The sequence below is a fragment of the Pinus tabuliformis genome, chromosome 5_2 (assembly GCF_031772625.1).
Source record: "Pinus tabuliformis cultivar Carrire ecotype Pingquan chromosome 5_2, CPIR1, whole genome shotgun sequence".
NCBI classification, from domain to species: Eukaryota; Viridiplantae; Streptophyta; class Pinopsida; order Pinales; family Pinaceae; genus Pinus; species Pinus tabuliformis.
Genome location: NC_142306.1, coordinates 747997730 through 748016277, shown reverse-complemented (window position 1 = coordinate 748016277; position 18548 = coordinate 747997730). Strand labels below are relative to the sequence as shown.

General features: G+C 37.5%; 1 pseudogene; it reads left to right on the top strand.

Annotated features, from left to right (window-relative positions):
* The window catches only part of LOC149161399 (COP9 signalosome complex subunit 5 pseudogene), a 100231-nt pseudogene extending 82888 nt beyond the window's left edge, over positions 1 to 17343 (top strand).
* Positions 17344 to 18548: the final 1205 nt, after the last annotated feature.

Here is an 18548-nt window from a genome sequence, read left to right as displayed (position 1 = left end):
TAAGCAGGCAGCTGACGGGAGTGTGGAGAAGTACAAGGCAAGATTTGTTGCCCGAGGCTTTTCACAGATTGAGGGGATCGATTATGAGGAGACCTTTGCACCTGTCGCAAGGTATTCTTCCATACGGACGATTCTTGCTCTCTCAGCGCAGATGGGATGGCACATTCATCAGATGGATGTGAAGACTGCGTTCCTCAACGAAGTCATTGAGGAGGAGGTGTACATTGAGCAACCCGAAGGCTTTGAAGTCTTCAGCAGTGAGTCACATGTGTGCAGGCTCAAGAGAGCGCTGTATGGGTTGAAGCAAGCACCATGTGCTTGGTACACACGGATAGACAGCTATTTCACAGGACTTGGATTCTCCAAGAGCGAGGCGGATCCGAACCTATACTAGATTGTGGTGGAGGGTAAGTTGCTTATCATTGTACTGTATGTTGATGATTTGATTCTAACAAGTGATGAGCTGTTGATACTGTCATGCAAGAAGGATCTTGCTACAGAGTTTGAGATGAAGGATTTGGGCCTCCTTCACTATTTCCTGGGATTGGAAATATGGCAGTGCAATGGTGGACTGTTTGTTTCTCAGGGCAAGTATGCTCGGGAGATACTGGAGAAGTTCAACATGCATGGCTGCAAGCCTGTTGATACTCCTCTTCCTGGAGGTTGGAGGAAGGAGGATTCCACTTCGGGAGAAGAAGTGGATGCCACTGTTTATCGACAGTTAGTTGGGTCGCTGATGTATTTGGTCAATACACGACCTGATATATGCTATGCAGTTAACCAGCTTTCACAATCTATGGTTAAGCCTACCAAGCTCTTCTTGAAGGCGGGCAAGAATGTATTGCGCTACTTAAGAGGCACATCGGGATATGGTTTGTGGTACAGACAGGAGGATGAGGTGAAGCTATGTGGCTTCACGGATGCAGATTGGGCAGGGAGCCCAACAGACAGAAAGAGCACATCAGGAGGGGTCTTCAGTATTGGATCGACAGCAGTTTCTTGGTACAGCAGGAAACAGAGATCCGTGGCACTCAGTTCAACGGAGGCCGAGTATATGGCAGCAAGTTTGGCTGCATGCGAGGCTATATGGATGAGGAAGATCCTGGTTGGTTTGTTCAGTTCTCATTTGGATCCTACTGTGATTTACTGTGATAACCAGAGTTGCATTAAACTCTCGGCTAATCCTGTATTTCATGATAGATCTAAACATATTGACATCAGGTACCATCATATCAGAGAATGTGTGCAGCGGAGGATCATGTTACTTTCGTACATTCCAACGGAGGATCAGGATGCTGATATTCTGACGAAGGCTCTCACCAGGAGCAAATTCGAGTACCACCGAGGCAGGATAGGGGTTGCTGATAATCCATATCTTGTCGAGAGGGAGTGTTGAGATTGCAACAAGATGATGGAGCTTAGTGAAACGAGTCGCCTTCACTAAGTGGGCCCGCAGGCTATTTTTGGCGCAAGTCTATTTTTAGACTATGTCTATTTTTAGACATATGGATCATGTCTATGGATTTCAGGTTGTTTTTTATGGATGATTGATCAAGTTGGGAAAAAATAGATGGACTTCTATTTTTGATGAAAGTGTGAGTGATCACAGTGTGAGTGATCAAAGTCTATTTTTAGACTGGCTGTCAAAAATAGAAAAGTCAAATATTATCACAATAATATTTGGACTAAAAAGTTAATCTTATTCTCTTGGAGCACTTTAGTTTGAGCTACAGAGGTGGCACATGCAGCTGTCAGAAGGAAATACGCTTTTCTTATGAATCAGTTGAGTTGTTGCATGCATGACTTCAGTTAGAACTCAATCAGTTGAGTTTGGTGGAGTTGATTGTGGAGTTGATGGAGTTGTGTTACATTTAGCTTTGTTAAACTGGTTGTATTTAGTCTAACTAGCAAATAGACTAGAGATGAGTTGGGTGAATTAGTTATTAATTAATTCACAAGTTATTAACTCATAATACAACTAATGAATACATCAGTTAACTCAGTTGCATGTCAGTGCATGTTCAGTTCAACAGGGACAGGTGGTAGAGAATCAGATTGTTATCAGTTGTGACTATAGTTGTGCACCAGATCTTGCACAATCAAGGGATTGAGTATGCCAATGAGTTTGCTCACGTATTTGCCCACATACGTCCAACAAAGTGTGAGTGACTATTTTGCAGGTGAAAAACGAGTTTGGTGAGCCATTCTCATCAGTTCTTGAGCAGGTATTGAGCAGTGGAGGCAGGCAAGCAGTGGAAGAGATTTGGAGATCAGATCTGAGCTGTATTGTGTGTAACAGAGGTGGAGATACTTGTGAGAAGTATTATGTTGTGTAATGTTACATGACTCAATCATTAATATACAGATAGTTGGGGTTTTTAGCGAGATGCTTTCCCCGGGATACATACTGTGTTAATGTGTGAATGCTGTTGATGTTTTATTGTTATTGATGCTGCTATATTGATGATCAACGTAGAGGATTTTATGTATTGTGTATGTTTTCCGCAATAGTACATGATCAGGATAATCTCCATTGAATATGTGTTAAATTATTCAAAATTTCTACAAAATCGATGGTCATTTTCTCAATGCGACAAAATGACATGTAACAACGATGGTAATAATTGTTTAGTATAATGTAATTTAAACAAACCAATTGAATTAATGTGGTTACTAATATCATTTATATCATACTAATGATGTTCAATATTCTTTGAAATTAGGATTCTAGTGATGATGAGCAACCCACCTACCATCATCTAGTGCACCCCACTACAATGTTAAATCGAGTGAAGGATGCATTAAGAGCAAGAATTGGAGAGGATCATACAAATAATGATTGAATCAACCACCCATTCAATATCCACTACTTCCATATTCACCAAATAGGAATGACTACAACAATACTAGTTCTTCACTACAAGTTGGAAATGGAGGAAATCAAATAGAGGTTGGTATGGATGACTACCTATGGGATATGACTGCCATGGAGGTAATGTTGTTAGATTCATTCCATAACGATGAGCTAGGGGATGATGCTCATATCATTGATACATTATTCAAAATCCTAAAATTTGCTTCCACCACCCCTCTCTTTGGACCTGGCAGTAAATCAAAGTCTAGTCAGCTCGGGACAATGATGTTGTTGTATGTGAAAGCAAAGTTTGGCATGTCAAATGCATGTTTTAGTTATAAATATTTTGGATTAATCACATCATTAGGATTTGTTCAACATTTCGAACCAACTAATGTGGTTCATCGTCAAGACAAGGTGAGAAATCAATCGGTCTAAAGGAATAAATAGCATGGATGCATCATTGCCCAGAGTTTTCCATTGGAAACTAGCTGTTGGTAAAATATTATTTTAAGAAAAGTGGTAAGGGATTATCTATTTAATAAGTCAAAATTTAGTTAAAAACTAGTTGTTATGTGATAATTAATTATTTAATTTCGATATTATAAAATAATAATTTAATGATAACAGTTTATATGGTAATAGTTAATTTATATAATATGAATTGACTTATTAAAATAAATTCGGTTGAAAACTAACTGTTAGGAATAATCCAAAATTAAAAATATATTTTAACAATAATTAAATATATATATATATATATATATATATATATATAAATACTAACACAAAAATTATTTCACTATATTTTAGTGATAAATTTATTAATATTATCAATTTCACTAATAAGAATAATTTATTAATGTTGTCCATTTAATATGATTATTCCTAATTAGAGGAAAACTTGTCCTTAAATAGGAGGAAAGCAGAGATAACCCTAAAGATTAACTGCAATATTAATAGCTAAGAATATTATTCATTGCAAAATGAAATCAAGATTAAAAAAAAGGATGTTAAAAAAGATATAATAAGCCGATCATATTAGACAAATGAAGATAAAGATAATTAAAGAGGAAACTAGGGGATAAGACTAGAAGAGGAAAGAACAAACTTAGGAGGAGATGCAGGGAGAAAGGAGAAAAAAGGAGAGGAGGAGTCATGATGAGAGGGTTGGAATCCAACGTTTACTTAATTTCCACCCATCATCCCTATTAAGGTTACTAGCATGCCTTTCGATTTTGATTGCATCCCTAAGTTTCTTGTAGTGGAAATGATCAACCCTAGCAATGAATTTGGATTCTTCAATGCAGAAGTAGCGTTTTGATTTCTCTTCATGTTTGGCAAGGGCTAATGTACGCGTTGAGCCACTGGCGCTGTGCGTAGAGAAAATTTTGCTCAGGATGCCTATTTTTCCAGTTTTTGGCTACGATCATGGATTCTCTCTCATGGTGGATGATTTACTATTGTAAATAATGTCATGGCTTGTAAATATAATGGTTAAAAAGTTGTAGAGGGTAGATTCATTGCTTTAGGAGTTAGTTTGAAGTCAAATGAATTAGTTTTTCACTTTTGGAAGCAAGTTGTTGATAATGCCTATATTCATGTTCCTTGTTTAGTATCAGTTAGACCAGCTCCTCTTATCATGGATTCGACCCCTAAGGCTAGAGTGGGTTGTTTTGATGCCTATATCATGTGTTTTATGAGTCATTTGTAGAGGTTGGACTCACGTGGATGCTCAGATCTTGACTGTAAATCATTGTAAGCAGTTTGGCAAGGAGATTAATAGAATTTGCAGCTATTTTGATGGGATCCCTATGGTATGTATTTTTAGCACAGTTTCTTCTTTTGTAATCATTTGATTACATGCTTTATGTATGCCATCATCCATTTCATTTATTCTTATTGAATGTTATCAAGTTTGATAGGTAGAATCCATTATAACTGTTATCTCAAAACCTAAACCTGATAGGCTGCTGATCAAGAAGACTTTGGGTAACTGTTTCAAACCAACTTTTGGCTAAGGCTTAGCCTCCTCAACCTTAGAGGGCTCTCTCAATAGATTAAAGATTTTGAAAATGGATTAGATGACTAACTCTATGGAACAAATGAAGAAGTGTGAATGGTTGAAACATAGTCATTAAATATCCATTGGGCTTACGGAGTTAGAAAATGCTTTGTATGACAACAAATTTAGCTAAACATGGAAGTCAGGGCATCAAAGTTCAATATATCAGTTAACACATAGGAACATGTAGGAAACACAGTTTACAGATGCATGAATGAAGTTAGAGCATTGCCAATGAGTTCTAAATGTCATACATTTGTACTACTGCAAATAAAGAAATAAAGACAAACATAAACAAGCCACCATTGAACTCTTTCTAAATCCTGAGAAGTAAAGCCAAAGTCTGTATTCATAAAAACATAATCAGGTACAGTAACACAATATGAGTATTTTTTTTGAAAATTTCCAACCACTAGTGCATTACAACCCATGTCATATATAGAGTTTCCTTACAAGCTTGAATTCCTTGCTCCAGCAAGAGGGGAATTCGAATTTCTATAGACTTGACACCTATTGAACTTTAAAAAAACTATTAATTACAACTGACTGTAAACTAACAGTCTTAGAGACCCACTTTGACTAGGAGTGTAACTGCTTATCTATGTTGGCAACAACTTAACTATGAAACTAACTCATTACTTGACATCTGTCCCTCTTCATCTTTGGATTGAGTGCTGAATTTAAACTTTGTACTGGCATTTGATTACTTGCCTTCAACTGTCTCTGGATATTAGGAAAACTGCCCCTGTTTTTTCTGCTTTAGTCTCCAAAGTGGTTCCTTGAATACTGCTAACCATCTTATCCCTTTTAATAGCCTGTGATTCCTTGAATTAGTCCCATGATCCTGCTCAAATACTCATGCTAAGACAAAACCCCTTAGGTGTTTGTTGAAGCATGACAGTTGTCTGAGCTATGAAATAATTGTTGTTTTCGTAGCGTAGAGTTTGGAGATATTAAATGCTTCTTATTCTTTGAATTTGCCTTTGCTTTGTATTCAAAACTTCTGAGGTGGCCCTTTTGTGCCTTCTACAGTAGCATTTTTCATATATTTCCCCCTTTTCATTTCAAAATTGATTCAGAAACAAAATTGGCATCTTCAGCAGTTTCGTAGCGCGCTACGAAACTGCTGTGCATTATATGTCATTTTTAGCAGTTTCAAGAGCATAGTTTTTGTCGTTTCTTGTGATTTCTTTTTTCTTAATAACTTCTCTACATGCTAAGGGACTGAACAAAACTAATATTATCCATCCAAACAAAAACCTTCAATCTTCAAAAAGTAATTTTTCACATCAAAATTGAGTTAAAATTTATTCACTTACTGTTAGGTTCATTTATGTTGAGGCTATTCCTCTGTTTCATTCAACTAAACCTTTAAGTCTTCAACCTATCTTTTCAACATCCAAATTTTTAGTTCTCAATTTTTGTGTCACTATTTCATACCTTGGAACTTTCCCATCTTCCCAACTAGCCTTTGCTCTTTTGAAATTTACCTTTTCAACCGTATGTTTTCTTGCTCTTTCCTTGAGTTGGGCAATCTCAAGATTTTCAGATACCAACTTCTTTTTAACCTCCTCAAAGATATATTCCTCTTGTTGAGTAATAATTGCTTTACCTCTGTCATCTTTGTGCAATGTAATGATGTTTCTAATGGAGCCACAGGTTCTTCATGTAATTATGCTACCTCCCCTATCTCACTTACTTTAGGCGGTGCCTCTTGTACTCTTCTTGAATGCCTTGTCACAAATCTTCTTGGTTTGAGCACAAACTCTAAGACCTGGTCATCAAATTGAAGCTTTTTGGAAAATTTAACCTTTTTGGTTTTATTCTTGTTGGGTTCAAGTAGATTTTCTTGGACCAGAGGTGACTCTTTTATGTCGATAGCCTGGAGGAGATTGTTCAAAATTCCCTTTGAAGCTGGCCTTTCATTATTAATCCATGTTTTCCCCTTCTCCTTAGCTAACTGACTTCTAGTTACTCTTGAGGGATATCTTGAACCACTAGTGGTGTCATAGGCTCCTTCACCTACTTTTTGGCTTTCAATTTCACAAACCTGCTTGATCTTTCTTTGTTATGATGACTTACTACTAGTGAAGATATTTTCTTAGCCTTAGGGCTAAGGCCTGTTTCGATTCTAAAGCCTGTCATAAACAAGAAAGCAAATCATTCTCTGCCTATCTTCTAAATCTCATCTAAAAAAATTCATTTTATCAAAGCATGATGGAACAACGAGGTTTCACAAGCTTCTTTCTTCAATTGAACCTTATCAAACATCTTGCCTAAGCTACGAAACAGATACAAAAGGAAGATCTAGAGATATTTTTCCAGTGAGATGTAATAGAAGCTTAAAATGGTAAGAGTACACCTTATGGTATCTCCCTTCACATGTAAAATATCTTTGGATGCATGAAAGTAAGCTGGAATATGAATCTTTTACAAAGCTTCTAGGCACTGATTTGGTTAAGTCCGAGTCTATGTATTTTGGCTTCAGAAATTCCTTGCAAGGTACCATGTCAAATTTGAAGTTCTTAAACCATCTCTCCTGGCCTCTAGGAATCTCTGTGACTGTAGATATAACCTCAGGAGAAACTGGTATTTCTAGCACTCCAACCTTTGAATTCAAACCAGTGAAATTGAAAGACAAATCCTTGGTTACTTGAATGTGACCTCCCTAAATTTTTTCACAAAACCTCCAGTAGCCTACCTATTTGAATGCATCTTCAACCTCTTTGTTCCTCGTGAGAACATCTAAACCTTCAGGCTCAGCTCTAAGACACCGACCTGGTCTATGATTTTTCTTTTCTTTAGACATTTCTGCGAGACCCCAACAAGGAGACTTGAAAAAACCTGCACTGAGCTAGTTTGAACACTGCCTCGCTTGAGATGAAACAAAGGACTACCTCACTTGAGCTTTTAAATAACTATGGTGAATGTCGTCCCTGAGCTTGCCAATTGTCTCTTATGCATGAAAGGAACACGAAAAATACCAAGACCAATTCACCTTACCTTACCCTTTTTGAAATTTTAAAAGAGTGCGTACAAAACCCCTAATGAATCTAATGATGAGGGTGGATGGCTACAGGTGATAAGCAAGGTTCATGGACTGACACCTGATGATGAAACATTAACGGATTTTGATGGATTCGACAACTAGACAAGATTTGGCATGAATCAGCATGAATCCTCGATTCCGTAGCACATCTAGTGCAAATTTTGGGTTTTGCGCTACGAAAACTCCCAACTACGAATCCCTGATTTCATAGCGCACATAGTGTATTTTCTGAGTTTTGTGCTACGAAAAATCCTAGGCAATTTTATAGCTCATGTCAATTTTGAAATAGCCTTAACACAAGACACTTATGAAATAATGTGGGATCAATGGTAAGTAAAACAAGATTGTTGACCTTATTTAGTGAACAAGACCCCACTCTATGACTTAGACTCTTAAAAAAAAAAAAAAAACTTGACCAAGGCTAACATAAAACTTTGGAACCATACTAGTTGTCCAAAATTTTGGAGTTTTTTTTCTTTTTTCTTTTTTAGTGATAGCAGTAACAGTGCTCTGCCTTGGGAAATCATTCAATATTTCATGTTTTCTACTATTTGAAAAGGATCCACAATTGTCACATGCCATACTCAGCTCCTCATCAATCTTAAACACCTCACACCATTAAGCCTAAAGTGCTAATGCCTATTCCTACCTTGCCCCATAGAACACCCTGCATTTCTAACCTAATTTCCCAGACCTAAACTACCCAGCTCCATCTAATCCAGCAAAACACCAACGAATTCAATCAAAACCTTTTTAGCTACTATACCTAGCCTAAAATCCTTTACCTGATCCAGTCATCTTGACTGAGATCCTTACGGGGAGAGCCCTCTCACAACCTGGTAGGGCTAGCTACCATGCTAAGCTTGGTTTGTGGTTATCCTAGAATTGCCTCCCTTCAGCCTGAGGTCAATCTAAGTTATAACATAGTGGCGACCATACTGGGGAACATAGTTTTATGTTCCTCAGCAAAAATTATGTATCAAGTTCATATCTAGATCTAATTGTTGATGGTGGACAATGATCAGACACTGAAAGGCTGAAATCATTCACCTGGCAACTCTACATCAGTTTCGAGATCAGATCCAAGGACTCCACTGGAGGATGAACCTGACCAAAAGAAACATGAAAGGACAATATGGAAAGTTCAGGTATTCAAGTTAGAATTTCATCCAAGACTTTATGTTCTTTGTTATAAATTATTTCTTCTATTTTCCCGAGAATGTCAAGAAGGTTTTACAAAGTATACTATATTTGAGAAAAGATCCTGGACCTACATATGATTCTTTCCCTTTGGGGATTGCGAATACAAAATATTCACATGCCTTTGATCTTGATCAAGACCCTTCTTCTGAATATTATGATGACTGTCTTCAAACTGATGAGCCTCAAGAGACCAAGATTGATTCTACACCTTCTGTACATATTCCTATACCTTGTAAAACTCCAGATAGATACAAGCCTCTGATTATACCTCCTATATCCCATGCTTTCCCTAAAAATCATTACCTATATCTACCAAGATTTGATGGTGAATGTGACAACATCACTGCTGAGAGATATGTACTAAATTTTGAGTCTTTTCTTGACATTTTTGAAGTTGATGAAGAGGATGTTAGTATTAGGCTTTTTGCTCTTTCTTTGTGAGGCAAATTCAAGATTTGGTTAAAAACCCTGCCTGATGGGAGCATCTCAGATTTCTAGTGGTTCGTCAAAGTTTTCCTCAACAAGTGGGTGGTCAGATAGAACCCTTTCTTTATTCTAGACTAATGTAATCAACTGAAAATACTACCAAGGGAGAGAGTACAACAATTTTCTACCAGATTTAAACAAGTTTATTGTTCGATGCCTATTAATATAAGACCTCCTCCTAGATCCGCTCTCTTACACTACCCGGAAGCCTTTGATCCGAAAATGGAGTTTCAGTTGAGGAAAAGGAACCTTGCAACACTTGAAGAGATGCAGAACAGTGCAGTATATGTAGAGGATAATTTTCTGATCAGAAGGGCAAAGTTGAAGGGAGAAGAGAGGAAGAACATAGATCCAGAGGAATCAATGTCTTTAGAGGTAAAGCTTGACATTTTGGTAAGTGCGGTGGAAGAGATGATGCAAAAGATCACCACAAGGAATGAGTATGATTTTCAAGACCATGGCTCACTGATTGAAGAAGAACAAGTGGCTGATCCAAAACATTTTATTTCTTATCCAAGTTTTCATAGATCTGAAAATGATTGTTTTATAGATCATCTTGGAGAAGAGAGATCTGTTGATCTGACATGTATGCTTGATGATGTGTTTTATACTAATGATTTTCCTAAGTTTGATCAGTATGATGATGATTATGTTCTCCAAACAGAAACAAGTCTTGCAGACAAATCAGCAGCTGGTTTGTGGAAGGAGGAAGTTCACTTTCAGCAGCTTGGTGATCAGCCATTGCATATTAGCTATGGAAGTGAGGAGGAAAGTGCAGCAAATTCTAAAGTAAGTGAAGGATCTTTGCCTCTTTGTTTTACTTTGTTTCAGTTCATCAGAGATAACTTTCATGCAATCAGAAATCAACCGTCGATGAGTTTTGATCTGGACCATCTAGAGGGTAATGAAATCCTTGTTCAATACTTCTCGTATCTAGATTTGCAGCCCCCGAATGCCATTGAATGTTAGGTTGCAGATGAAGACTTGGAAGTTGGAACATATGATCAAATGATGCAAGATGATTTCATACCGTTATGCTTTGAATCATTTCATTTTTTAAAGGGAATTTTGCATAGTATATCTTCAAATGAGCAGCCCGTAGAAAATCATCCAATCTCCTTGGAACCAATAGAAAATGGGTTGCAATAGTCTTTTCAAGTTTTTCACAATCCAATAGCTAATGTGTTGGATGATATCTGCAGTCAAAGTCCTTCTCCATTAGCTAACTATGAGTTTGAAAAAAGTATTGATACAAACTCGATCCAGCAGCCGGTTTCTGTGTCATTTTCAGGAGTCTCGTTGCAAATCTCAGATGAAAGTTTGCATTCATGCTATGAGGAGAAGCAAAATAATCCATTGGATCAACTAAGTCCCAATGCACATGAATTTCTAGATCCTTATGCAATATTTTTGAAGTCAAATAGAGAATCCATATTATTCAATATGGGAAAATTTGGATCTGTTTACAAGTTTTCATGGGAGTTGCATTTCAGTAGTTCTCTCTTCTTGCTTATAAACAATCACTTGCGGAGAATTCAAACAGCAGCCAAAATGCTTACTTGGTTGCATTGGTTGTTTCATTTCACTTGATCAGGTGATGAATGGAACAATTAGAGAAGTTTTTATTGAATAAGCTCTATTTTGAGCATATTTTCCAGTTTGTTAGTTGTGTTTTAGTATCGAGTCAGTTTTTAGTTGAGTAAAAGTCAATTTGTGTCTTTGAATCATCCATATTCAGTCATGTATTTCAGATTGAGTTTTTCTTACTCCATGCCCAATGGATAAGGCTACTAGGTCTACGATGTTCTTGGCACCTCCAAGGAGCTACCATCCCCATTGGAGCCAATGTTAGTGTCAGTCTTTTCATACTTCCATCAGTGATCAAAATTTGCTCTTTTGCATTTTCATAGTAGGAGTCCCATACTGACAAGGTTGCATCATTCCATTAGGTCATGGATCCACTGATGGTTGTGTTCTATTCAGTTTTTCCCTCATGGACTATATTTGTTGATCTTCCTCAATAATTGTCTTCAATCATGGTTTAGTCATGGTTCATAAAAAATATGCAGTCCATTTCATTAGGTTCTAGGGTTTGATTTCATTAGGTCTAGGGTTTCATTACCAAGGTCAAGAAACTGATTTTTAAATGTGAATAAAGTTCGCAAGGGTATGAGGATGATCAATAAATCAAGCATGATGGCTTGGAAGTCATAACCTACTGAAAATATTATTTTCGTAACTTAATGTAATTTTCACCTCAAAAACATGTTTTTGAGGTGAAAATAGAGTATTAGGAATTTGTTTATATTTCCTATGTAATTTTAAGTTTTTATATGTAATAATGGATCCCAGCTGCATCTAAGCACCTCTCCTCACTGCATGACAAAGAAACACTGCAAAAATCAAGTTAGTTTTAGCATTATCCACCTGTAAAGACACAATGAGAAAAGGCATTAAAAAACAGAGTTTTGAAAAAGACAAGGAACATTGGAAAATGGGTTTTTCTAAAGTGAAAAATCAAAATTGTACTCATATATGAACCCTCACATTCCATTTTCTAAGTCATTTTGCTCATCTTGCAAGCAAATAAGTCCAAAGGTAAGAGCGAAATGTAAAATTCAAGTGAGTTTGGGTAGAAGAAAATAGGTGTTGCGCGTAGGCAGTAAGGTGTTGCGCTTCTAGAGAAAATAGGAAGGCGTTGCATGTAGGGGACGAGGCACTGTGTGTAGAGTAGGGCGCTGCACTCCTGGTGATTTTCACCAATTCAAATTTACAAAGGAACTGCGCGTAGGACTAGGCGTTGCGCATCTGGGCAGTAAGCCACCAAATCATCCATAACACCAAAAGATTCACCAAATTCTCTACTATTTCCTCTTTTACAAGTAAGTTTCCCTTCTCCACTTTATTTTAGCTTGCACAATGAAAGTTACAGACATTTTCTTCACACTTAAAATCAAACCCTAGTTTCTTCTACAAAACCCTAACTGCTTTGTTTCCCATCACCCATCGCTAGAACTAAAACCCTTTTTACATCATTACCCATCCCCTCATCCATATCCCCTCATTATATCCCTCATCCTAAAAACCCTTTCCCTCACTCCCATAATTCATATTTTGTTTAAATCTACCCTAAACACATCACAATAATCCTAAAGGCTCCCACTCATTCCCTTCAACCCTTTCTAAAGGTGTGCAAATACAAATCTTGTAAACATGGATAGAGAAGATCATGAATATGAAGAGGAAAACATAGCTAGTGACAATTCAGCAGATTGAGCCAGGCAGCACAAAAAACCTCATAAGGGAGGCAAGATCACAAGAGAAGAGCCAAAAAACCTAAGGGAATTGTAGGCTTCTCAGTTGGTTGTTTCATGTTTTAGATATTAGGGATGCTATGAGTTTTGTGAACAAGTGGAGAGAGTACAATTTCACCAGAGCTCACTAGACTCTTTGTAGCTCATCTTCAAAACAATAAAGTGACCCTTGCTGGGGTAACTTTCATAGTGTCACCATCCATCATTTCAGATGCCACCAGGATTCCAAATGTTGGTGAAAAGTGGTATAAGGCCCAAGATCTTGATGAACATTATTATGAGCCTTACATTAAACCTCAGTATAGAAATCAGGTGAAGAGGCTTTTTCCTTTCAAATTTCTTGAGAACAAGTATGTCCCCTTGATGAGAATCATCATCAAATACTTCACTTGTGAGGGCAGATTTTCCAGGTTGTACACTTACCACATCAGGCTCCTCATGCATTTTACAAGGGTGAAGATGTTAAACCTCCCATACTTTTTGTTCAGAAACATTGAGAAAATGGCTTACCTTGTGCAGAAGAAGCCATACCCTCAGCAGATGAGCAACATCTATCACTACTCCTTGATCAAAATTATTGTTCTTCATCATCTCAATCTCCTCAGCATCTCTTGGGAGAAATTTATTGCTCATGACATGTTTAAGGGTCCTCATATTCCTCCATCAATGTTTCAAGAAATAGGTGGGCCTTCTAGTCATGTGGAAACGAGGAAAGAGATCAAGGAGACAAGAACTGTTGAGGTGCTAGTCTACTTGACATATCAAAGAGGCACAAGGAGATTGTTTGCAACTAATAGGCAAGTGTTTGCTCCATGGAATGTGGAAGGGACCTTGCCTTCTTCATCGACTTATCAAGTACAGGTACAATAGTTGCATAAGGGAAAGGAAAAGATGCCAGATGATGATGAGGAGGAAAGGGACTTTGAGTTGGTAAAACTTGATGAACCTGAGTAGCATGACATTGAGACCATTGACTTAGAGGCTCAGGAGAGGAAAACAATAAAGGACATCATCATAAGGAAAGGGAAGCTCAAATACAAGCTTTTGCGGATAATTTGGAGAGGGCGAAGTATGTCATTACATACTTAGAGCAAGAAAACAAATAGTTGAGTGACAAACAAGTCCTCATGGAGTTAGAAATGCTAAAGATGAAACGACAAAGTGGCAAAGAGGCACAAGTTACTTTGACCCCTATTGAGCAGTAGATTGAAAATGATAGGGAGATTTGGCTTGAGAGAGTCAATCTACACCTTGAGAAGATGCTACAGAAGGCCAACAGAGACAATCAGATGATAAGGCACATGGCCCCTCATTACAGGACTCGCAATAGGATTTGCAACATAAGAAATCAAAAAGTTGAAAGCTAGGTTAAGGCAGGCCTTGAATGGAAAGAAAGAGGAATGTAGACTTAGAATGTTGGTTGAGGCTTCCTTGGCTCATCAAAGCACATGATGGTGGTGCTTCACACATTTTTTGGGAAAGTTTTGGGGAAATTTTGTCGTTTGTAAATTTTGAATTTTAATACACAGGAAAACTGCCCAGAAGAACGGCGCCACCAGCACTGCGCTTTTCCTAGGCGAACCCAATGGAGGAATGGCTTACATTTTTGGATTCAGGGTAGTGAGGAAATGCATCCTAGAAATTTTTAGAATTTGGTGGAGCAAAATTAGTCCACCAAAAGGTCAAAAAACACCCTAAAAATGACCTTTCTACCACTTTTTGGACACACAGAAGCAGCCTTGGGAAAATCAAGTTGTGAGGGGTCAAATGAGCTCCCAATGCAGAACTTCTAGGTGTTCTAGAAAATATGATTGAAGACCTTTCCAATGAGCTATCATGGGCTCAATTTGGATGCCGGTAAGGCATTCAAAAGGGACCTAAAAATGGCACTACGCGTTGAGCCAGAGGGGCTGCGTGTAGAGAAAATTTTGCTCAAGATGCCTATTTTTCCAATTTTTGACTATGATCATGGATCCTCTCTCATGGTGGATGATTTAATATTGTAAATGATGTCATGGCTTGTAAATATGATGGTTAAAAAGTTGTAGAGGGTAGATTCATTGCTTTAGGAGTTAGTTTGAAATCAAATGAATCATTTTTTCACTTTTGGAGGCAAGTTGTTGATAATGCCTATATTCCTATTCCTTGTTTAGTATCAATTAGATCAGCTCCTCTTCTCATGGATTCGACCCCTGATGCTATAGTGGGTTGTTTTGATGCCTATATCATGTGTTTTCTGAGTCATTTGTAGAGGTTGGACTCACTTGGATGCTCAGAGCTTGATTGTAAATCATTGTAAGCAGTTTGGCAAGGAGATTAATAGGATTTGCAGCTACTTTTATGGGATCCCTGTGGTATGGAGTTTTAGCACAGTTTCTTCTTTTGTAATCATTTTATTACATGTTTTATGTATTCCATCATCCATTTCATTGCTTCTTATTGAATGTTATCAAGTTTGATAGGTAGAATCCATTGTAACAGTGCTCTGCCTTGGGAAATCATCCAATATTTCATGTTTTCTACTGTTTGAGAAGGATCCATGATTGTCACATGCCCTCCTAAGCTCCTCATTAGTCTTAAACACCTCACACCATTAAGCCTAAAGTGCTAAAGCCTATTCCTACCTTGCTCCATAGAACGCCTTGCATTTCTGAACTAATTTCCTAGACCTAAACTGCCCAGCTCCATCTGATCCAACAAAACACCAAAAAATTCAATCAAAACCTTTCGAGCTAACACACCTAGCCTAAAATCCTTTACCTAATCCATTCATCTTGACTGAGATCTTTTGGACACCTAATCCTCACTGGGTTAGTATGGAAGCCGAATAGACAAAAGGAGTCCAAGAGACCTTGGGATGTGGAACCCAAAGGTCACAATATGTACTATAAATGTATATCATTTGTTAATAAAATTGTATTTTCATGTTTTATTTGTCAGATTATGTTGCTGCCATGTGTGTGTTTAACATGGTATCAGAGTAGGTGTATTTCTACCCTGCATAATTACTTTGAGCCATTTGCTTTATGGTTTGTATGTGCAGGTCATTTCTGCCATCACTTATGAATATTTTCTCAGCTAAATTCTAGTTGCCACCTCTGTCATTTCTCCAGAACCATTTTTGCCTTTCCTCTGCTTTGTAACTCCCTATTCTGGCTATTTTCTGCCTTGCATCCAGAGTGATGTCCCTCTGCTCTTCTCTGACCAGTTTTTTATAATTACCTGCATATAACAGTGTGCTGCCCTGACATATAATCCTGATGCATATATAATGTGTTGCCATGACATGATATAATCCGTTCTTTCATATAATGCACAACCTTGAAATGGTTTGCCTGTTCTACCCATATTGCAGAAACTGACATCACTGACAGCTAAAGCGCAGGTTTCAAATTTAGGTTTTTGCATCGTAACTCCACTACCATTATTATTTGTCCTCTACCTCTTTCCCTTGATAGAAAATCTATCTTGATTCTTTGTCTGCCATTTTGTTTCAGACTCATCCTTCCTCTCTACCACTGCTTGAAGGTCAATCAATCTCTTTCCCTGATGAAACTCGAAGCCGCGAAGAAGAAACAAGCTTCTACCAAGAAGAACGAATGTGTTCCTTGATCTCTATGATTTTCATTTTGATTTTAGTTTATATTTGATTCCAGGAGAAAGCATCAAGATTGATTTTGCAAGAGTGCTTCAAGCATCTACCATAAGAGTGGCTGAGTTGAGCCTCAATTTGGTCGCTGGCTTTCTGGTATTGATGTGCATACACAAGTTTCTAATCAACTGTTTCAAGAACCTTTCTTAGCAGTAGCCATAGACCCCACAAGAACTGTATCTGCTGGAAAAGTTGACATTGGTGCTTTTCGAACATACCCTGATGAATACAAACCTCCTAATGAGCCTGCCTCTGAGTATCAAATATCCCTTTGAATAAAATTGAGGATTTTGGTGTTCACTGCAAGCGGTATTATGCTTTGGATATTACATACTTCAAATCATCCTTTGATTCTCACCTCTTAGACCTCTTATGGAATAAATATTTGTTGAATACTCTTTCATCTTCGCCACTCTTAGGGAATCAAGATTATGTTGTAGGTCAAATTTCAGATCTTGCAAAGAAGCTAGAGCAAGCAGAAAGTCAATTGGCATATTCACGTGTAAGCTCATTCCCGACGCCTCCACAAAGGAAGAAGGAGGAGGAATCACAACTTGCAAAGATTACGAAGGACAGCTCAAAAATTACTATTGATAAAGTGCATGGACTGATGTCACAGGTTATCAAGGACATCTTGTTTAATTCAATTCACCAATCAACAAAAAAACCGAAATTGCTTTTGGTGAGGGATCAGGACTTGAGCCCATGGTTGAGACCTGATGCTTGACTGAAAAGGCCTAGCTAATTGTGCAAATTCATTTGCCAATTGATGTCTCATTTTTATATTTCATTGATTTGATATTTTTCCATCGCATCAGTCTCTTTTTCTGAATCTGTAAATCATTTCCATCATTTGCTGGGCAGTGGTAAAATACCATTAGCCAAGAAGCATCTGATATTTTTGTTCCCATAAACGTTGCTATGCTTTTGGTGGAAGACCATGGATGATGTTGGAGTGTTGATCACTGGTGGAATACTGAATGAACCTACATTAAATCATTTTTATTAACAACATGTGTTGACTAGGAATTGGAGTTATATTCTGGTCGATATATATTTTGAAGATCAACCATATGATGGAGGTTATGTGTGAAATATTTGTGTTTAACAAATTGAATATATTTTCTATCTTATCTTGCAAAAGCCTCAACATGATCGATATGATCAAATAGTTATAGATGTGAAAGCCTAGAGAATCAGAAGCACCACAGAATAGCTTTGTAGGTGGCGTGGAGAGCAGAGAGACTTGCACAAGAGAAGTTGTGTGTTAAAGAAATGAGCTAGTCGATTCATCGCTGTGCATTCATACATGCATGAACATGTGGAATAATTCTTTCATTGGTGTGTAGCTCCTACAAGTGGATCATTGTTGTGTTCATCATTCTTATTATAATATTAGAGGTATCGTTGACTATCTATATATTGCATTCTGGCATATGCGTTGTTAGCTCTCCATAAATTCTGTGTGATATATAAGGGTAGATTTTTTTTCTTTGAAGAAGTGGGTAGATCAGAGAATATTTTTTCGTACCTTAGTCAAAGCATTTATATATGAGCATTCAAGTCTTGTCCAAGACATGGTGCTATAGTTGTTGAAGTTTTGATAGCCATCATTTCTGCTTTGAAAGTGGAGTATTTGAAGGATCCAAGCAAGTTTGCAGTTGCTGCTACCCCAGTGTAGCATTGTATTTAAAACTCATTATAGTTTTTGTCTACATATATATTGTTGGAAATAATACTGAGAGGGGGGGTGAATCAGTATTATCAGATTAATCAAACTTTTTAAATGCCCAAAACATATACGCTACTTCAGTTAAGTGAACCAGCGTGTACACGCTACTGTGACGAAGTAAAACAGCGTATAAGCAGAAAACTCACAATTTAGTTGGCTTATTCTTCAATTAAGTGCATCAGGACATTATTCA